Consider the following 23,191-nt stretch of genomic DNA (forward strand, 5'->3'; position numbering starts at 1 on the left):
CCTTCACCTCTTCCTCCTAATTATCCAAACATTCTTTTGTACATTGGGACCCCGAATCACAGGCCGACAAGCCCTGGTTTTTATCATCCTTTTCCTTCGATGACCACTGCTGGGAGCACAAATCCGGCTATGAGTGCTACTAGTGAGCATACTCCTCTTTCAGTTCAAGGAGGAGGTACTATTGCTATATCTACTATCACTCCTAGTACTGCAATATTTGGCTCTTCCATTCCATCTTCGAGTGGGGGTAGCCAAGCTTTTGCTTCCCACACTGGTTCCTTCCCCTTCGAAATGCCTTCTAGTGAAATTCCTTCAGTTCCTCTATCCATCCCATCCATTGTTTCTACAACCATGACTTCTATGACTAGTGGTTCAGCCTCTTATCAAGGTTTTCCTTTTCGGAGTAGTCACATTCCTCATTCTAATCCTTCTTTAGGATATCTTCCTTTTTCTGCTCAAGGTCAAAGTTATAATCCTTTTCAGGGGTGGACTAACCCTGCTTTTAGTGGTGTAGGAATCGGGAATCAGTTTTCGTTTGGTCAACAAGGTAACATGCCTTACTCCTCCGTAAGTTCCTTTCAGGATTTGTCTCCCTTTGCTAATGCATGGAACCCTTACCAAGGGCTCTCCTCTCCTTTTAATACTTCGCTTGGGGGAAATATTCCTGGTTATGGTAACTTTTTAGCAGGAGTTGGTCAAACTCTAAATTTATCTAGACCGCAAGGATTTCATTATAGTTTAGTTTCTTCTACAACCAATCCTTGGAAACCTGGTGCCTCTATAAATCCAGGATATGCTTTTCACAATTTTGGGAATTTGTCTCATAGTGGGTGGAATTCTCAAGCTCCTTCGCGCTTACCATTCATGGCAACTCTAAATTTTCGAGATCTATCAAAATTGACAAATGATCCTATCCAATATAATCTAGCGTGGCCTCCGGTTCCTACCAAACTTCCATCGAATATTCCAAAATTTTAAGGAAAGCCTGGGGAGGATCCAACAGACCATTTAAGAACATTTCATTTATGGCGTTCCTCTAACTCCATAATTGATGATTCAATCATGTTTAGATTGTTTCAGCGCACCTTAACTGGAAATGTTGCTAAATGGTATATAGAGGTTAATGGCAATACCTTTTCTTCATTTGGTGAGTTGGCTACTAGTTTTTTTAACCATTTCTAGTTGCCCATTTGGTATGATGTTGGAACTGAGATATTGGCTAGTTTCCAACAAGATACAACAACTCACATTTCTGACCATATTCAGGAATGGTAGAGAAGGAAGAGGCTCATCAAAGCCTATATTCCTAATTAATTCCTTCTCGAATGGTTTCTAAAATATTTACAGCCAGAAATATCTAAGGATGTATCACTCTATGGAGTGTTCACCAAAGAATAGACTATCTTTAGAGGCCAGCGATTAGAACTCATATATTCTCAGTCTGGGATTCTTGAGAAGATTTTTCCTGATTCTCCTTGGTCCAAGATCGATTTAGCTAAATCGAAGCCAAGTCCCCACGCTGATGGAATTGTCGGATCGATCAATAGTAGTGCAGCTAACCTGCTAAGTCAATTGCAATAGTTGTCTTTACAAACTACTTCTTCAATTCAGGCATTGTCGTCAGTGTCTATGCCTTCCCAACCTTCAATTATTAACATCGTCCAATCTTGCAACCCCAAAGGAAATACAAAATTCGATGGGAAGAAGAAGGGATAGGGTAACAAGAAATATAAGGATGGGAAGGGTAATGCAAAAAAACCCAGTAATAATACAGGGGATGGTAAAAAGGAGTCTAAAAAGAAAGTTAATTTCACTTTCAAATTGTGTAATGGAGACCATTTAACTCATAGTTTCCCTAACATTCAAGACGCTCAACGCTTGTTAGTACAACAGGGTTCTTCTAGCTCCCAGGAAGTTCTAACTAACCCTTTTCCCCAAGGGCAACAAATGTTCGCTGGCACGAATGCTAGTACTGGAAAACCCACAGGGGGAAACCAAGAAGTGGATAATCCATCAAACGTATATATGATGAGTACTCATGTCAATGTTGCTACAAGATCACATGTGTTAGCCTCCTATTGCAATAGGTTTCATATTTCATGATTGACAATGGAAGTGCCAAAAATGTTCATCTTTTCCATGCTGCAAAAGTTCCATTTTTGAAATATTTCACAGTTAAGGGAAGGCCAAACAGCTTAATCTTGGCTTCCCTAGGTTTAAATTGCTTGCTTTAGAAGATAGAGAATAAATATTTGTCCAAACTGTTTAATCTTGGCAGATTGTTAGATAGGCAGAGAAAACAGGGTGCTCAACTGCTTAATCTGAGCCCCTGGATGATATAAGGGTAGATTTAGATAGGAGGATAGTCAAAATAAAAGAGGAAAAGTTGGGTTTGCTAGTCCAAGTGCACCCAAACAAAAAGAAGACAAAATGCTAGGTAAGTAGGCTGGGTAGGTAGTTTTGAGAATAATGATTTGTGATCCATTTCATGTTTTCAAGTGTTATATCTATTGAGATCACAAGTGCAAGGCAATTTTCCCTTGGAGCAGCTCAAGCGAGGCATGTCTAACTTCCCCTTCTTCCTTTTCCCTAAGTCATTCACTAACTTCCCCATTTTCATCCTTAAACCATCTTCCAATGCTTTGGACCCTTTCCAATGCATAAAATCCCTCCTTTGATGAATAAAAAGCCCTCATTTCTTCATAAATCTCCCCTCTAAGGTGTTTAAACTCCTTCCAAAGCACAAAAACCCCCTTCAAATGCTATCGGACCCCTTCCAATGCATTAAGGACCCTTCCTAAAGCTTAAAAACCTTCCTCCGATGCACTAAAACCCATCTCCGATTGCAAAAAGCCTTTGCCGATTGCATTATCCCTTGGCCGATTCATAAATCATTCCTCCAATTGTTTCGCCCTCCCCTTCGACGCGATATCGCTGTCAAAGGTCGCAGCGATCAGTGTTTCCCCTTTATGGTTCTCCCCGATGGATGCTCCGTCGATAGCCATTTCGCAATCGGCATATCGCAAGGTTTGGTACCCATATAACATGCCTCCTCTCCATTTCTGCAATGCGATATTGCTATCGCACCCGACGGAGATATCGCATTCGCAATGTATTATTACCGCATACTTCGCTTTTATCGTTTTACCATGTTTTAAAGCATTTCTCCATTTTTCCATGAATATCGGTTTTATCGCAAAAACCCGCATTTTCTATATATCGCACGCCTTATCGTAAGACATATTATCGCATATCGCTATCGGCATTCTCATATATATAAAGACCGCCACCCCGCGTCCCCGCCGATTGCGATTTGGCGATTTAATCGCAGCCGTTGATTGCCCCCGCCCATCCAACGGTCTACAATATATCGCATCGCCCCATTCCACTCATCGCTCTTTTTTAAAAGCCTTTCCCCTTTCCTCCCCCGATATGTGATCGCCGATGCGATATCGCTATCGGGTATCGCATCGCGCATATGTTAAGTCCTCCGCTCCTCTGCCCATCGCCGAAGCGATATTGTGATCTCCTCTCGGCCGTTGGATCTGCCCTCGCGCGATCTAACGGCCCGCTTCCAATCTTCCCTATTTTCTTCAATATTGGTCGCTCCCGCCTGGAAAAGCAGCCATTTCCTGTGTAAAGTGGGTTTTGCCCAATTATGGGTTAAAAACGCTTTTTCTTCATATTTTTGATTCGGCGCCCGCTCGCACTTCAGCAGCAAAGGTACCAGGTCATTTCTTCAACTATTTTCATCGCCTCCATGCAGAAAAGTTCCAGACAGCAAGTTTAAGGCCTCAAGCACAGTTATCATTGTGCGGATCTTCCGCCCTTTTGCAATATTCCTCATTTTTGATGATATTTGGATCGGCCAAGCACCGAAACACTTCTAAAGCCCGCAGAAAAGCCACAGAAAGCGCCACAGTAGCGATTTTTGCCTTAAATTAGCAGAAAAGGGGTGATTTGACAGTTTAAAGTGTATCAGTGGAAAGAAAAGGCCCAGATTCAAGTTAAAGTGTATCAGTGAAGCAACAAAGAGTATCAGACTGAAAAATATCAGTGGAGGACTTGATATCAAAGCAGATAAACATTAAAGAGCCCCCCAGCAAAGTCAAGGAAGCAGTGAAAGCTATTAAAAGCTCACCTGATCAGAGTTAATGCACATCAAAGCCACCTAAGGGCAGTGTTGCAGAAAACAAAGCACAGTTATGGCTAAATGAATAACACAGAGCCATAAGGACACATATCAACTCATTTTTGAATGCTGCTGTCCCAGCGCAGCAGTTAGATAGATCTTTTATGCATTTATTTCAGGATAAGTTAGATTAAAGGAACTTATTCCCTCAAATCTGTTAAGATCTGCTGTAGTAGATATTTTTTGGATATTTTCTCTATATAAACCACCCTGTTCGTTGTTTAAAGGGTTGGTTGGTTGTCTTCCTAATTCTAGACTTGCGCTGTAAGCCTTAGAGCCTCTATAATCAAAGATTGCTCGAATGCTTGGATGATGAACTGTCTGTTGTGTTTTGATGGTTGAAGAGTGAACTATGGAATTCTTGTGCTTCTACATGGCCCATTAAGTTTTTCTTACCTCTGTTTACAGTTTATGTGTGTTTATGCCACCATTGTGTCACCATCTAAATGGCAGGAAGGAAGAATAGCTTAGACTTTGCTTTGCAACACTCTATGCTCAATTTCTGTTATTTCTATATGTTTTCCTCTGAATTAGTGATGAATATGCATACTTAAATGATCATGTTTAAGCTATTTCTTTCATTTCTGAATGCTGTCTAGGAATTCTTCATTGCTCCTATTTAGCCTTCATTCACTTTCCCTCTTTGGCTGGATGAGAGATCCTTAATTGCCTCTCATCCCCTGACTTCCATTTCATCTTAATTCCAGCATTTAATGTTGTTCCATATGTAGCTATCCTGCTCTGTATTCCTCTTGTGACCAAGAAAACGCACCAGCAGCCCTTATCCTTGACTCCATGCCCAATGGTTTGAACCTCTCACACTTTGCATGCCAACTCTGTTTGAAGACATCATCCATCCATCTCACCAAACATAAATCAAACCCATGCACATCATATCTAGCCTAAAATCACCCCTAAAACAAAGCTAAATCATAAAGAGAGAGCCCTCTCTGATTATAGGTAGGCTAGGACCTGCAATCCAAAGATTGGTCTGTGGTTACCTCGGCCGTATTCCCTTAGGAGTCAAAGGGAACAACCTGAGTGGAACCATCATTGGCGACTCCACTGGGGATCTGAATCATTTTGTTTATTACTACAAATCCAAGTATTTGATTAGTTTGCCTCTTGAATAAAATCCTTAATCTATTTTGAAAAATCACAAAAGATCAAAATAATCATAAAAATCTCAAAAATATTTTGTTTTCTGGAGAAAGTGAAACTTTTCTTCAGAATTTTTTCATGTTTAGATCTGATCTGTGACGGTGGACAGAGATCAGACATACCAAAGGTTAAATCATCCACTTGGCGACTCCACATCATCCTCATAATAAAGACTCCACTAGAGAAATGAACCCGAAAGAACTCTATGAAAAGATCAGGCTTTTGACCTGGATAGTTATCCAAGAGATTATGTTCTTTCTCATCCATAATATTTTGCTATGTATATTGTATTTAAGAGATAATTTTTATAATTTTCCTTTGAAAAATGTTGATGAAAAGCCTCCTTGCACATTAGAACAGAAGTCTTCTATTGCTGTTGAAGATCATCATACAGTCAAGGAGGAACCAAAAATCGAGCCCAATCTTCCAATCCCTGTACATACTCCCGTGCCTCGTAAAGTTCCTGATAGATATAAGCCTCTCATTTTGCCTCCCACGCTCAATCCTTTGCCTAAAGATCATCCTGAGTATCTCCCGAGATTTGATGGAGAGAATGGAGTTACTGCTCAAAAGCATATCCAAGCTTTTGAAGACTATCTTAACATATTTGAAGTAGAAGATGAGGATGTTAGTATTAGGCTTTTCGCCCTTTCTTTGCAAAGCGAAGTTAGGACTTGGTTCAAGACCTTGCCTGAGGCTAGCATCTCTAATCTTGAGCAGCTTCTCAAACTCTTCCTTGATAGATGGATGATCAAAGTTAATTTCCTCTTGCTCATTGAAGAATATAATCAATTAAAAAGGCTTCCAAATGAATCTGTTCAGCAATTTTCTGACAGATTTAATCAGATCTATCATTCAATGCCTTTAAATATAAGACCTCCCCCTGATTTAGCTCTATTGCATTATCCGAGAGCTTTTGATCCTGAGATTGAATTCCGTTTAAGAGAAAGGAGCCCGTCCACTATGAAACAAATGCAGGACATGGCAGTGGACGTGGAGGCAAATCTGAAGATGAGGGAAGAACAGCGCAAGGCAGAGCAAGGAGAAAGACTTCATAGTTTGTTACAGAAATTAGAGGAAATGATGCAGCAGATCGCAATGAAAGTTGAATGTTTAGAGCACCAGAACACAGTTGTTTTGCAGAAGGAAAGTAGTGATATTCACGAACAAACTTGCCACAAATCAGATGACATATTCATAGAGCCATATGTGAAGGAGTAGTCTCCTGATATACTGTGTGAATATGATAGCTTTTCTTCTTTCAGTTGTTTGCCCAAATATGATCTGTATGATAATGAATATGCTCCTCAAATCCAAATCAGCCTTGTAGAGGAATCAGGTGCTATTTTGGGAGAAAGCAAAGTTCAGGTTCAGCAGCCTAAACCCAGTGATAAGTTTGCTCATTTCAGCTATGAAGAGGAGGAGGAAAATGTGGAAAATTTTGAAACCAGTGAAGGAACTTTACCATTTTTTTTTGAATCTTTTCAGTTTATTAGGGAGAATTATCATGTAGTTAATAATCAAGTGTCAGCGTGCTTTGATACTGACCATCTAGAGGAGAGTCAAATCCTTGCTTATGATGCATCACTTCTAGATTTGCAGCCCCAAAAAGCCACTGAATATCAGATTGAGGAAGACTTAGAAGCAGCAACTTATGATCAAATGGTCCCACTTGTTTCCCTGCCGCTCTGTTTTGAATCTTCTGAGTTATCTAAAGAAAAGGAGGAGCAGCCTATGCAAAACAGTCAAGTTCCTTATGAGCCTGAATGTAACAAATTGCAAGTATCATTCCAGGTTCTGTATAATCCATCCGCAGACAGACTGAGTGATGAAATAAATCAGGGCTCTTCTCCATTAGCAGGTTGTAACGCTCAATATAAAGATGTTGCTCATTTCCCAATTCATAGGCATGATAGCTATCCAAAGCATTTGTACAATTGTTTAAATCAGCCCAAGAATTATGTATATATTTTTCAGGACCCTTTTGTGCAGTTTCTTGATTCGGCAAAGGAGATCAGCAATTCCCTTTTCTTCTCAAAAGTTAACAAAGCTATATCAGATTGCAAGATCTCCATTTCAAGCACCAACAAACACAAGCAGCAAAGGTCATTGATGTTTATAATGCTTAAGTGGCTGCATTGGCTGTTTCATTTCACCTAACCAGCAAAGAAAGTGCTGATTAGAGTAGGTAGGTAGGATTTCAGTTTTCTATTTGGATAGCAGCTTGCTGCAGTTGAAGCCCGAAGTGAAGGCCCTAAGCTCTTCAAGTCTACTGTCATATATATAAATAAAGCAGCCAGCAAAGGGAAGTTTTCAGAGTACAACAAAAATTGAAGATCAAGGCAATCTGACCTGCTGTTCTTGACTTTTCACAAGGAAAAGCCATCCCCAAGTGGAGCCACTGTTAGCCTCCTATTGCAATAGGTTTCATATTTCATGATTGACAGTGGAAGTGCCAAAAATGTTCATCTTTTCCATGCTGCAAAAGTTCCATTTTTGAAAGATTTCACAGTTAAGGGAAGGCCAAACAGCTTAATCTTGGCTTCCCTAGGTTTAAATTGCTTGCTTTAGAAGATAGAGAATAAATATCTGTCCAAACTGTTTAATCTTGGCAGTTTGTTAGATAGGCAGAGAAAACAGGGTGCTCAACTGCTTAATCTGAGCCCCTAGATGATATAAGGGTAGATTTAGATAGGAGGATAGTCAAAAGAAAAGAGGAAAAGCTGGGTTTGCTAGTCCAAGTGCACCCAAACAAAAAGAAGACAAAATGCTAGGTAAGTAGGCTGGGTAGGTAGTTTTGAGGTTGTAGAATAATGATTTGTGATCCATTTCATGTTTTCAAGTGTTATATCTATTGAGATCACAAGTGCAATGCAATTTTCCCTTGGAGCAGCTCAAGCGAGGCATGTCTAACTTCCCCTTCTTCCTTTTCCCTAAATCATTCACTAACTTCCCCATTTTCCTCCTTAAACCATCTTCCAATGCTTTGGACCCTTTCTAATGCATAAAATCCCTCGTTTGATGAATAAAAAGCCCTCATTTCTTCATAAATCTCCCCTTTGAGGTGTTTGGACTCCTTCCAAAGCATAAAAACCCCCTTCAAATGCTATCGGACCCCTTCCGATGCATTAAGGACCCTTCCTAAAGCTTAAACACCTTCCTCCGATGCACTAAAACCCATCTCCGATTGCAAAAAGCCTTTGTCGATTGCATTATCCCTTGGCTGATTCATAAATCATTCCTCCAATTGTTTCCCCCTCCCCTCCGACGCGATATCGCTGTCGGAGGTCACAACGATCAGTGTTGCCCCTTTATGGTTCTCCCCAATGGATGCTCCGTCGATAGCCATTTCGCAATCAACATATCGCAAGGTTTCTTGCCCATATAACATGCCTCCTCTCCATTTCTGCAATGCGATATTGCTATCGCACTCGACAACGATATCGCATTCGCAATGTATTATTACCGCATACTCCGCTTTTATCGTTTTACCATGTTTTGAAGCATTTCTCCATTTTTCCATGAATATCGGTTTTATCGCAAAAACCCGCATTTTCTATATATCGCAGGCCTTATCGCAAGACATATTATTGCATTTCGCTATCGGCATTCTCATATATATAAAGACTGCCACCCCGCATCCCCGTCGATTGCGATTTGGTGATTTAATCATAGCCGTTGATTGCCCCTGCCCATCCAACGGTCTACAATATATCGCATCGCCCCATTCCGCTCATCGCTCATCGCTATTGTTTAAAAGCCTTTCCCCTTTCCTCCCCCGATATGTGATCGCCGATGCGATATCGCTATCGGGTATCACATCGCGCATATGTTAAGTCGTCCGCTCCCCTGCCCATCGCCGAAGCGATATTGCGATCTCCTCTCGGCCATTGGATCTGCCCTTGCGCGATCTAACGGCCCGCTTTCAATCTTCCCTATTTTCTTCAATATTGGTCGCTCCCGCCTGGAAAAGCAACCATTTCCTGTGTAAAGTGGGTTTTGCCCACTTATGGGTTAAAAACGCTTTTTCTTCATATTTTTGATTCGGCGCCCGCTCGCACTTCAGTAGCAAAGGTACCAGGTCATTTCTTCAGCTATTTTCATCACCTCCATGCAGAAAAGTTCCAGACAGCAAGTTTAAGGCCTCAAGCACAGTTATCATTGTGCAGATCTTCCGACATTTTGCAATATTCCTCATTTTTTATGATATTTGGATCGGCCAAGCGCCGAAACACTTCTAAAGCCCGTGGAATAGCCACAGAAAGCGCCACATCAGCGATTTTTGCCTTAAATTAGCAGAAAAGGGGCGATTTGACAGTTTAAAGTGTATCAGTGGAAAGAAAAGGCCTAGATTCAAGTTAAAGTGTATCAGTGAAGCGGCAAAGAGTATCAGACCGAAAAATATCAGTGGAGGACTTGATATCAAAGCAGATAAACATTAAAGAGCCCCCCAGCAAAGTCAAGGAAGCAGTGAAAGCTATTAAAAGCTCACCTGATCAGAGTTAATGCACATCAAAGCCACCTAAGGGCAGCGCTGCAGAAAACAAAGCACAGTTATGGCTAAATGAACAGCGCAGAGCCATAAGGACACATATCAACTCATTTTTGAATGCTGTTGTCCCAACACAACAGTTAGATAGATCTTTTATGCATTTATTTCAGGATAAGTTAGATTAAAGGAACTTATTCCCTCATATCTGTTAAGATCTGCTGTAGTAGATATTTTTTTGGATATTTTCTCTATATAAACCACCCTGTTCGTTGTTTAAAGGGTTGGTTGGTTATCTTCCTAATTCTAGACTTGCGTTGTAAGCCTGAGAGCCTCTATAATCAAATATTGCTGGAATGCTTGGATGATGAACTGTCTGTTGTGTTTTGATGGCTGAAGAGTGAACTATGGAATTCTTGTGCTTCTACATGACCCATTAAGTTTTTCTTACCTCTGTTTACAGTTTATGTGTGTTTATGCCACCATTGTGTCACCATCTAAATAGCAGGAAGGAAGAATAGCTTAAAATTTGCTTTGCAGCACTCTATGCTCAATTTCTGTTATTTCTATATGTTTTCCTCTGAATTAGTGATGAATATGCATACTTAAATGATCATGTTTAAGCTATTTCTTTCATTTCTGAATGCTGTCTAGGAATTCTTAATTGCTCCTATTTAGCCTTCATTCACTTTCGCTCTTTGGCTGGATGAGAGATCCTTAATTGCCTCTCATCCCCTGACTTCCATTTCATCTTAATTCCAGCATTTAATGTTGTTCCATGTGTAGCTATCCTGCTCTGTATTCCTCTTGTGACCAAGAAAACGCACCAGCAGCCCTTATCCTTGACTCCATGCCCAATGGTTTGAACCTCTCACACTTTGCATGCCAACTCTGTTTGAAGACATCATCCATCCATCCCACCAAACATAAATCAAACCCATGCACATCATATATAGCCTAAAATCACCCCTAAAACAAAGCTAAATCATAAAGAGAGATCCCTCTCTGATTGCAGGTAGGCTAGGACCTGCAATCCAAAGATTGGTCTGTGGTTACCTCAGTCATATTCCCTTAGGAGTCAAAGGGAACAACCTGAGTGATAACAACATGATATGGTGAACTGGAATCCTGTAAGGCTAAGGACGCTCCCGATGTTTCAGAGCCACTCCATGTTGAGAGGTCCGCAGTTGAGTCTATACCTTGGATGTCGAAAGGCTCCACAAAACGTTCAACAATTAACCTTAATGGCTGCCCAGAACTATTCCATTGTTGAAGATCTGGCCTAAAGCCCTTTTGTGATGTCTACGTTAGATGTACTCCAGTTGTGTCTGGCACTAAGGAGTGTGTTACTCACTGCAGTCAGGGCTATAGATCCGAAAAACTCTCTTATTCTTACATTTGACATGTCAAATATTAAGAAGAGATTACCTCATCACATGGCTTTTCAAATTAAATCTACATATCAAAAGATAAATATCTTTCGAACTGTAGTTGATGAGGGAGATTCCACATGTGTCATGTCTATCGCATGTTGGAAATATATCAGATCTCCTCAGGTTGTTCCTTCACCTACTCTCTTGATTGCATTTTATGGTAATTCTCATAGGCCGCATGAAATTATTCCAGCCTTTCTTATCTGTGTTGGGGGCAAGGTTGTCAATATAGAGGTGGAAATAGTTTATGAAAATTTGGATTATAATATTCTATTGGGGTGGAATTGGATTTATGAAATGGATGCCATTGTATCATCATTATTTCGCATCTTATGCTTTCCCCATGAAGGGATAATTGTTACTGTTGACCAGATGGAGTATTCTCCAAAAGAATCCAATGCATCCTCTGATTCCTCCATTCCCTTGGTGAATAATCCCAAGCAACCTGTTGAGAATTTAGGAGTTGGAATGTATTCCTCATTGATGGGTACTTTTGATCTTCCTTCTCCTGTCGCTCAAATAAATTCCATTTCATCATCCAAGACTGCTTCTTGAAGAGAGTTTTTTAGAACTCGTTATTTTTCAAATCCTTGGCCCTTACCCTCTTCTACCACCACATTAGAAGTAGGGAAAGTGGGTGGAATGGCATATCCTATGTCTGCAGCTAAAATTGCTTATCAATTTATTGTCAAAACTTCATATTCTGATCCTATTCCTTTTTCACTAGATGAATTGTACGGAGATGTCACTCTGGCTTGGACCCTTGACTCTACTTCTTCTATGGACTGCATTGATATTGTTTACCATCTGAGGAAGAAATTCTAGAAGCAATGACGGGTATTGACAGACCGTGGGATGGTTTCCATCATCGGTCATATTTTCTCCTAGACTTGCATGAAGTAGAATCAATTTTGTCTAGTCCTTCGTCAACTGGTGATGTTCACACAATTTTAAACCCTTTGGCTCCAACACAGGTTTTTTTCCGAAGGTAACATGTATGTTATTTTGGAAACTATTCTGGTGAACATCTCCAAGAATCCTAATATAATCGAGAATGTTTTCATCAGAGTTGAATGCTCCCCTGAAGAAATTCAAATCTATACTGATCTTTTCAAAGAATTTCGTGATGTGTTTGCTTGATCTTATGAGGAAATGCCTAGAATTGATCCATTAATAGTCCAACATGAGATGAATACTTACGTGAATGCAAAGCCTACACGACAAAAGCTTCAGCCTGTAAACCCTAGGAAATTGACAACTATTAAAGTTAAGGTTGAGAAGCTGCTCAAGGCGGGTTTTATATACCCTGTTCTATTGACTGAGTGGGTCTCGAATCTAGTCCCGGTTGATAAGAAGAAAGGAACGATCCATGTATGCATAGACTTTAGGGATTTAAATAAGAGTTGTACTAAATATAATTTCCCCACACCATTTATTGATGATATTATCGATGAATGTGAGGGAAATGAGATTTTCTCCTTCATGGATGGTTTCTCAGGTTATAATTAGATTACTTTCCATCTCGAAGATCAACATAAGAGGGGTACTTTTGCATACAAAAAGATGCCTTTTGGCCTTAAAAATGTTGGAGCTACTTTTCAACGAGCCATGTCCTACGCTTTCCACGATATCAAACATATCATCGAAGCTTATTTGGATGACCTAGCTGCTCGTTCTCGAAAGAGAATTGATCATCCTCATCATCTTTGATTGGTTTTTGAGTGATGTCATTTTTACAAAATCCGGTTGAATCCAAATAAATGCATTTTCGTTGTCACATCTAGTCAATTATTGGGATTCATCATATCTACTGAAGGGATTCATGTAGATCCTTTCAAGGTTGAGGCAATACTTCAGTTGCCTCCCCCGTCTACCATCTGTCAACTTCAAAGTATCCAAGGAAAAGCCAATTTCTTGAGGAGATTTATTGTCAATTACGCTGAGATTACAAAGGGATTTATGTGATTGTTGAAGAAAGGAGTTCCCTTTCTATGGGATGATTTCACTCAACGCTCGTTCGATGCTTTGAAAAAAGAATTGACCTCTGCTCCATTACTAAGTCCACCCAATTATAGCAGGGATTTTCTCTTATATCTCGTTGCGGCATAATCTATCATTGGTATGGTTCTAGTTCAGGAAGACAATGCTCTCCATGAGCATGTGATTATTATTTGAGCCGGGGCTTAGTGGGTCCTGAACTACAATATTCTCCTATAGAGAAATTAGCTTTGGCATCTATTCATGTTCTCCAACGACTTAGACACTATATTTTTCTTAGGAAAAATTTTGTCTTGGCGACTGCCAATCCATTTCAGTTTGTTCTCAGTAGGTGAGAGATTGGGGAGGAAATATAACCACTGGATTTTTATTTTATAAGAGTTTGATCTTGAGTTCTTTTCAGCCAAATCGATGAAATTGTTAATATTTGTAGAATTAATCTCAGAGTTGTGTTGTGAAGAAGAAATAGTTTATGAGGAATCATTCCCTGATGAGCATATTTTTCTTATTTATTCACAAGATCCTTGGTATGGAGATATCAGTATATATCTTCAAACTTTGAAGTTTCCCCTCTCTTTTTTAAAGGATGAGCGAAGAAAATTGCGTCACTTAGCGAAAAGTTATGTTATTATCAGTGACACTTTATATCATCGCGGGGTTGATTCAATCCTTAGACACTACTTAACCTTATAAGAAGTTGAGTCAGTGCTGAATGATTTCCACAATGGAGCTTGTGGTGGTCATCTATCTAGGCTTGCTATAGCCCAAAAAATCTTGCGTGCAGGGTATTTTTGGCCTTCAATTTTCAAAGATTGTGTTGAAGCGGTCAAAAAATGCCATCCTTGTCAAGTTTATACTAAGAAAATGCGCGCTCATCCAGCTCCGCTTTTTCCTGTTATCACCATCGGTCCATTCACGAAATGGGGTATTGATTTTACAACTTGTAAACCACCTTCGAAAAAGGGTCATAAGTATATTATTGTAGCAGTGGACTACTTTACCATGTGGGCCGAAGCTATGCCCACTGTACTGAATGATGGTGAAATAGTAGCCATGTTTCTTTTCAACCAAGTAATTTCTTGTTTCGGTATTCCAAAAGAGATTGTCACTAACCATGGCAGTCATTTCCAGAATAAGATGATGACTGAATTGCCTCTCATGTTGGGTTTCCGGCAGGAGAATTATTCTCCTTAGTTTCCTCAGGTCAATGATCAAGTGGAAGCCGTGAATAAATCCTGGAAAGTTATCCTGCAAAGGAAAATTAATAAGGCTTGATCTAATTGGCATATCATGTTGTATCATGTGGTTTGGGCATACCAGATGTCAGTTAAGTCCGCTACAGGTTTCACTCCCTTTCAACTAGTTTATGGTTTGGAATCAATATTCCCTATGGAATGTGAAATTCCTTCTCTTAAATTAGTTGTAGAACTTCTTCCAGACACTTCTAGTCTTGAAGAATACCTCGTTCATTTGGAACATCTTAACAAGCAGCGTCGAGATGCTGCCACAATAAACGAAGCTCATAAAAAACGAGTGAAAGTGCAATATGATAATATTGTACGTCTTAGGGTTTTCTCTGAAGGTGACCTTGTCCTGGTCTATGACCAAGAAAAAGATGCCTTGGGGGCAGGTAAGTTTAAACCCATGTGGTACGGTCCTTTTATCGTTAAAAAGGTCTTAAAAAAGGGAGCTTACGAATTGGTTGATTTTGATGAAAACGAGCTGTCAGAGCCTAGAAATGGGCTCTATCTTAAAAAGTATTATGCTTAGGTTTCTACCTATCATTTGCTTGGTTGTAGATATTGTATATATTTGTGCATATTTGTCTATAGGTTTCATAGTGATATCAATATTTTGATCTGCTTTGGCAGGTATCGATGGACGATTTGGTATATCTAGGGTTCGTCGATGGTGCTTGATCTAGATTTAAACAGGAACGCAAAAAATTACAGAGATACAACAGAAATAATACTTCATTTCATTAATGTAAAATACTGAAATATGCTTACAAACAGAAATGGAAATAAACTAGCTCGAGGGATGGTAGCTTACCTCTGAGGAGAGATATGGCGGCTACATGCCTCCAAACTGTCTTACAATGAGGATTGAAGGCTTATTTATTGTTGAAAAACAATGAAAACCCTGAACATCCAAAACCATAACCCTAGGAGATGAAGTGCCAAACTATGGGCCCCGTTTTGGGTAAATGGGTACATCAACTTCCTTGGGTCGTAACTTTGGCATACGATCTTCATTTGACGTGCACAATACCTCGTTAGAAAGATCTATCTGAGGACTACAACTTTGGGATGAGAAACATTAGACCATGGACCCATGTTGCTCCCAAGTTTCCCAAAAAATGTCGTTTAGGGCCTCAAAATGGCTTCGAAAGTTCAAGACCCGAAAAACTGCCAAAAATAGTAAATTGTGCTACAAATAAAGAAACTAAAAAACTGAAAGAAACAATGGTGGGGGTCTAAGTGGAATTGGCAGGTGGCCACCAATATCCACCTGGATCATTCCTCCCCCCTTAGGAAGCAATGGTCCCCATTGTGTTGAGTTCCTCCATGAGATGAGGAAACTTCTGCTGAACTTGGCCCCTGGTGAGCCACTTGCCCTGGTGAAGGAGTTGACCTACTTTGACAACTAGATACAGTTGGATCTTCTGCTAGTGAGTGTGCTTGATATGCGTGTCCATGATTCGATTAGTTGCAGCTTGTTCCATGCAATCTGGATTTAACTCTGTTGGTGTGAGTTGTTCTACAATGTCGGATGTGTCTAGTAATAGTGAAAAGTATGGCCGAAGGCAGTCCACATTGAACACTGGGTGTAGGCCAAGGAATTGGGGAATGATGAGCTCAAATGCATTGTCTCCCACATCCTTGGTAATGGTGTAAGGACCATATCAGAGTGGTCTGATTTTCCGATAGGCGCCGGTAAGGTGTTCCTTTTGCAAATGCAACTAGACTTTGTCGCCCACCTGAAACTTGTGTGGCACCAGATGTTGATCATGTCGCTGCTTGTACTTGGCATTTGATTTCTCTAGAATTTCATGGACCTACTGGAGGATATGTTAGATGTGCTCAATGAAGTTGTTTGCCTTATTTGTTTCGGACTGGAGATGAGCCGAATCTGCCTGAGTAGCTACAAATGGCATGGGCACATCAATGGGACATAGTGGTTGGAATCCCAAGCCCACCTGAAAAGGGATGTGCCCAGTCGAGTTGTGGAGAGCCTGGTTATAGCTGTGCTGAACATAGGGGAGGCTCTCATCCCAACTCTGGCTAAAGATTAGGATGTCATCCAAGTATACCACTAAAAATGAGTTGGTGAATGGCCGCAAGATGTCATCCATTAGCCTCATGAAGGTTGCAGGAGCATTCGTTAAACCGAAAGGCATAACCAACCATTTGAAAAGGCCCTCCTTGGCTTTGAAGGTAGTCTTCCACACATCGGAGGGTTCGATTGGTACCTGGTGATATCCTGACTTCAAATCGATCTTGCTGAAATATTTTTCCCCCTTAAGTTGGTCCAGAAGGTCACCAATCTGTGGGATCAGGTACCTATTCCGAGGAGTGATCTTGTTCAGCACCCGATAGTCAATACAGAGTCTCCAAGTCCCATCCTTATTCTGTACGAACATGATTAGGCTTCCACAAGGCGATGAACTTGGTCGGATGTGACCTTTCTGCAACAGTGCTTGAATCTGCCTCTTGATTTTACTGTTCTCCATACGGAGCATCGATAGATTGGTCCATTGGGCAGTGGAGCACCTGGGGCTAGATCGATGGAGTGCTTGACCTGATAGTGTAGAGGAACCCCTGCGGGGGAGGTGAATATTTCCCCATATTCCTCCATGACCTTTTCCATTTGTAGTTATCGTGCGGAGGGACCCTATTTGGAGGTTGTGGTCGTTGTCTTCTTCTTTCCTTGAGGGCGTATCATCAAGAAAACAAATTTCTCGGTTTTGGAAATGAGTTTACTTCATTGTTTGTCAGTAACTAAATAGATGACGGTAGGCGGTGATACCTTCAGTATCCTGTACAACTTATTTCCCAAAGTAACAATCATAGCATGGGGCCTTGATTCATACACAACATGTCACTTCCACAAGTATGGTTGGCCTAATAATACATCAAAAACATCAAGGGGAGCAACATCACACAATACCTCATCCGTGAAGGGCTTGATGTTGTATGGAAGGCAAAACTGCTAGCTCACGCGAAGATCTTGTCCTTGGTGAAGTCACTCGATGGTGTACGGTTGTGGATGTGCTATGGTTAGTAAGCCCAATCGCTTCACAACCTCTGCCAAAATGAGGTTCTTTTGGCTCCCGCTATCGATAATGAAATGTAGCAGGGGGCCCTTTACCCACATTTGGGAGTGGAAGATGCGCTCCTCCTCCTCCGGATCTTCGGGTTCCTCCTTCTGGATCTTCGTGGTGGAAACGATGGCGTTGGGCTCCGCATCGATAATTTGCCTCCCTTTGTCATTCCCCTTGTTGGTTTCTGAATCAGAGTCAGAACATGCATCTGATTCTGAAACCTTTAGCTCAACCACCAGTGACTACTTGGCCCGACACTCACTTGTGTTGTGAGTGGAGCTCTTATGGAACTCACACCACTTCCCCATGTCCTTTTTCGGCTTCGTGGCAATGTTCTTTGCTTGCAACTTTGGCGGGTTGTCTTGGGTAGCCCAGCCTTGGCTTTGTCCTTTGTTCTATGGTTTGGGGGCACCTTTCCCTTGCTTCAGATTCGCAAATCCAAAGTCTCGCTTCTTTTGTTTAAACTTTTGCTCGATCTTGACGACATATCGGTATGCCATGCTGAGCAAGGAGATGTTTAGGAATTCTATTTCTTCCTAGATGTACCTGTGCAGGCAGCCATGGTATTTGAGTACCAAATGCTGCTCTAAATCCTTGATACCCAACTTTGTGCGAAGGGTATGAAAAATATTGGTAAACTCTTAAACGTCTTGGTCCCTTCCTTGCTGCAACGTGGTCCACTTTATGTATTTATCCTCATAGCTTCTGACAGGGTAGTACTGCTCCTTGATGGCATTTTGAAATGAATTCCAAGTGGGTGCGGTTGAAAACAGTGAGGCCGTACTTTCATCCTTCTACTCGCAGTAGGTTTCCCACCAGTCCTTGACGTGGGGGGTGGCTTTGAGAAGAGCGAAAGTAATCTTTTCCCGACCGGAAAAATCATGAACAGAAAAATACCCTTCTAGCAGATTTAACCATTTATCTACAACGTCTGCATCTATCTGACCCTCAAATATGGGAATGTCAAAGTTAACTTGTACCTTAAAGGGTGTGGCACTTCCAAAGTAGCTGCTGGAAGTAGATGTGTCACCCCTGGGTAGCCGCTGAAGGATCTGGGCAAAGTTGTCCATCATCACATTCCTTTGTCGCTCGAGGGCCTCTTCAAGCAAGATTTTGATAAGATATCCTTCCCCCTCATCTTTCTTTTCATCCGCCATAGGAGGCTGTCGAGATTTGCGAGGCTGGTGTTGCAAAGGTTCGACTAGTTCAATCCCTGACTCCTTATATCTCGACCTCGTTGGGGACATGCAAAGAATAACATAGAAAGAACAGACCCCTCTGATACCATTGATCCAGATTTAAACAGGAACACAAAAAATTACAAAAATAACCATAAATACAGACATACAACAGAAATAATACTTCATTTCATTAATATAAAATACTGAAATATGCTTACAAACAGAAATGGAAATAAACTAACTCGAGCGATGGTAGCTTATCTCTAAGGAGAGATGTGATGGATACATGCCTCCAAACTATCTTATAATGAGGCTCGAGGCCTATTTATTGTTGAGAAAAAATGAAAAACCCTAAACATCCAAAACCCTAACCCTAGGGGATGAAGCACCAAACTATGGGCCCCGTTTTGGGTAAATTGGTACATCAACTTCCTGGGATTGTAACTTTGGCATACGATCTCCATTTGACACGCAAAATAGCTCGTTAGAAAGATCTATCGGAGGACTATGACATTTGTATGAGCAACATCGGTCCATGGACCCATATTGCTCCTAGTTGTCCCAAAAAACGTTATTTAGGGCCTCAAAATGGCTCCAGAAGTTCAGGACCTGAAAAACTGCCAAAAATAATAAATTGTGCTACGAATAAGGAAACTACAAAAAATGAAAGAAACAATGGTGGGGATCCAAGTGGAATTGGCGGGTGGCCACCAATATCCACCTGGATCAATGCTATTCAACATACCCAGAATTTGGCTTATGTGGGTTGAGTAATTTACTATCCATCCGGCCAATTGTTGGTTTCAAGGGGCGTATGTATCGGCCTTGCTTCAAATAATGTTGTTGAATATACTTATGTGGTTAACCTACTATTTGAAGAAATTTCTCTTGGTATTGATTTGTTAGTAGTATACTTGGATTCATAATTGGTGGTTTCACAATTAAATAACATATATCGTGTGAGAGATCCTTATTTATATCGCCAATTTCTGAGAGTGCATTTATTACAAAGATCATTTAATTTTATCACATTTATTCATATTCCATGATCAAAAAATTCATTTGTTGATTCTATAGCTAATCAAGCATTAGATTGGCATATTAATCATTCATCGCATTAAAAATAAAAAATAATCGAACATCAGCTATATATATGATCATCACATTATGAAACTGTCTGTATATAGATAGAAGTTTTTGTTCAAAATGTTATACAAAATTGGGACGAAAATGTCCTAAAAAATTAGGGCTTAATCCCAATCATGCCTATCAAAATCTGGACATCTCTAATCTATATCTATGGGTCCAACCCCGGATGAGCATCTCGGAAGAAGACGATGGAATTAACCACTCGTCGGAAGAGTCGCACCTAATCTCGTCGTACTCCTACCACGTGTCTTTGCATAGCCTCTAGTAGATCCTCTATCGCCACCATAGGTACTTGGTGAGTTAACCTCTTCAAGTTCCTCTGTATGGTATGGAGGAGTCTCTCAGTCTCCGCTGCGGCACTCTCCGCGTCTCTTCCACAACGCCTATGCCTAGGTAGACCCTCAGATCTTACTGGTCTCACATCTATATCATGATCAAGTAATTTTGTAATAATCTTCTCATCAAAAATAATTTCAATTCATAATTTTTTGAAATCCAAAAAAATTCAAATAACTTTAAAAAAATTTAAAACAATTTTTACCAATGGCACCCCATCCAGCATTTGGTAGAAGCACTAGATCTGGATCCCCTCTGAAGTCCATACCTATATAAGGGTAGTCCTCGATGGAAATGACTTGTTGTTCCTGTTATCACTGAAAATTCTAATGCCAAAATTTCAAAACCGCTCACATTAGTTTGATGCGGTTTTAGCCTTTTTGTAGTTTCACATCGCAACATGTTTTAGGCTGCGCTACAAAATTGGGGATTTGTTCGAATCCATAGCAACTGTCATGCAAAATAGCTCTGGGGTGGATGCATTTTACAGGTGGCATGCTCTCAAGCTCCTGCGTGTATGCTTGTCATCAGTTCTGAATCTGAAGGGAAATATTACAGGTGAAGGAGTTACTCCAGGACTTTTGAGCACGATGCTAATGTCATCCATTGATCCATCAAGACGCAGAACTGAAACATCAACTATGAAGGTTGACCTTGGGGTAAGAACAAAGACACAACTTATGGCAGAGAGATCTGTATTTAAGGTTCTGTGGATGACTGTAATTGTTGCCAGTGCAGAACCAGAACTTCAAGATTCGAAAGATGATTTTGTCCCCAATGTATGCCGTCGTTTTGCTATGATTTTTCATGTTGATTCAACTACCTCTCCACCAGTAACAGCTAGTCAAGTTGGGACTCGATGGGCACTGAGGCCTTAAGTTCAAGTCACAATACACTTATACGAAGTTTCCAGCTTGCATTGACATTGAGGAGCGTTGCCCTTGATTAAGATTGTTATTTACGACCATGCCACCGCAAATCTCTCTTTACATTGGCCACATCAATGCTTATGTTTGCAGCCACAACATACAACTGCTTAGCTCTTGTCATACGTGTAAAGGCGAGGCTCACAGATAAAATTATTGATCCCTTTCTACAGTTGATTGATGATAATAGGCTGCGAGCTTTGAATTCAACTCTTGGGGCAGAGGGAGCATTATATGGTTCAAGTGAGGACAATAATGCTGCATTGGAGTTTCTTTCAGCACCAACAATTATAGAAGACCAGTCCACAGAATCCTTAGTGTCCTTGATCATTAGCAATTTAGGCAGATTATCAGAGAAAGAGGCCTACAGGATAAGAAGCGCTATAAAAGAGAAATGCGTGAATACAGGGAAAGGATCAGATTAAATGGCGCTAAAGTAAAGAGCCAGACATGGCAATGACGAAGATGATGCCTCTGAAAACCCCGACGTCTTTTGCTCTGAGAGCCTCATCGTCGTTATTATTTAACGGCTTCCTTCCATTCGCGTATTCAATTTCAAGCTCTTCACCACGGACGATGAAAAGAATCGGCGTGAAAGCATCTTTTCAGGCCATGGCGCTTCTGAATTCTCCCCACGGTATTGGCAGTGTAAATGGCGTGAATTTGAAGCCAAGGATGGGCATAATGTTCCAGGCGAGAAGAGAATTCCTTTCAGAGCTCGGAAAAATGGAGGAAGAGGAGGATTTTGCTTCTGAGTTGCAGTATGAGTTGTCATTGAAAATTGTGAAGTACCCTGATTCAAGATTGAGAGCCAAGAACAAGCCTATAAATATATTTGATGAAAAGCTCCAACGATTAGCAGATGAGATGTTTGATGTAATGTATAACGGCCTATCTCTGTAAAAATCAAAGCTTGGGACATTAAGGGAAAGAAATTCATTTTGAGTTTGAAAGAGTTCAATGCAAGGATTTTCAGCATGAATACGATCACCTCCAGAGGATTTTTTTTTTGAGAGGATGCAACCAGATATCCTTGAAACTATACGGCCGGCATTACAGAACTTGGAACAGAATTATGAAATCGGAACAGGTATGCCAGCTCTGAGCGAGTCAAAGGTCACATCTAAGACAAGTTGTAATGGAGCATATTTCATTCTGAGCTTCAAGATTTTCCAACATAGGAACGTGAAGAGTGAATGTAAACTGGCGCTGGACAGTGCAGAGATGTCTTCAAAGTGAAATCTATTTGTCCACGGTTCACTGTCTATGCAGCTCCGAACATTTGGACATGGGTTAGCATTTCTTGGGCATTATTTGCAAGCACAGCTAATTATGAACGAAATTTGTGGGGAATTGGTCCATTTCTATGACCACGTCTAGTTAGGAGACAGGGCAATGTGCATCAGCTCCTCAACCTTTTGACACTGGCGACAGAGGTTTTTCTTTTTGAAACTTCAAGTTCAGGGGAATTTAAAGTGGTTATAGAATAGATTCAAATTGATGCTGCTCGTGGTAAAGAATGCATTTGGATAAGGGGGCTTATGTATTATGCTGCTATAACCATTTTTCTGCTGTGGTTATCACTGCTTGCAGTTTCTGTTATATCATTTGGCTCATGTGTACTGATGCATATAGAGTTTACTCCAGGCCGAGTTTCTATTGCAATCGCGACTTTTCGCATACTCCAAGAACCTCTAAGATCCTTTCCTCAAATAATCACTGCAAGAGAACAAGCTGTTTTCAATAACTCAGCAGTTTCGTAGCGCGCTACGAAATTGCTGTAGGTGATGATTGTAACGCAAATCAAGCAATTTGAATTATGAGCGGAAATTTGGAAAGGGAAACGTCTAAAGGGTGTGCAAGAACATCATCTGAAGTTGCCAGCATTCAATCAAGTCAAGACAGGTGGATGCCTAAAAAGGTTGAAGATTCAAATCAAATTTTAAATTTTTGTTGTAAAGCTCCTTTATCACCATTCAAGATACAACAAACGAGCTGCCTG

The 23,191-nt window shown here is 40.7% G+C and overlaps 1 pseudogene; it reads left to right on the top strand.

The window, feature by feature from the left end:
- The first annotated feature begins 21,639 nt into the window (after positions 1-21,639).
- LOC149219906 (peptide deformylase 1B, chloroplastic-like) lies at positions 21,640-22,435 on the top strand (annotated as a pseudogene).
- Positions 22,436-23,191: the final 756 nt, after the last annotated feature.

This window comes from Pinus tabuliformis, chromosome Q (genome assembly GCF_031772625.1).
Source record: "Pinus tabuliformis cultivar Carrire ecotype Pingquan chromosome Q, CPIR1, whole genome shotgun sequence".
In the NCBI taxonomy this organism is placed as follows: Eukaryota; Viridiplantae; Streptophyta; class Pinopsida; order Pinales; family Pinaceae; genus Pinus; species Pinus tabuliformis.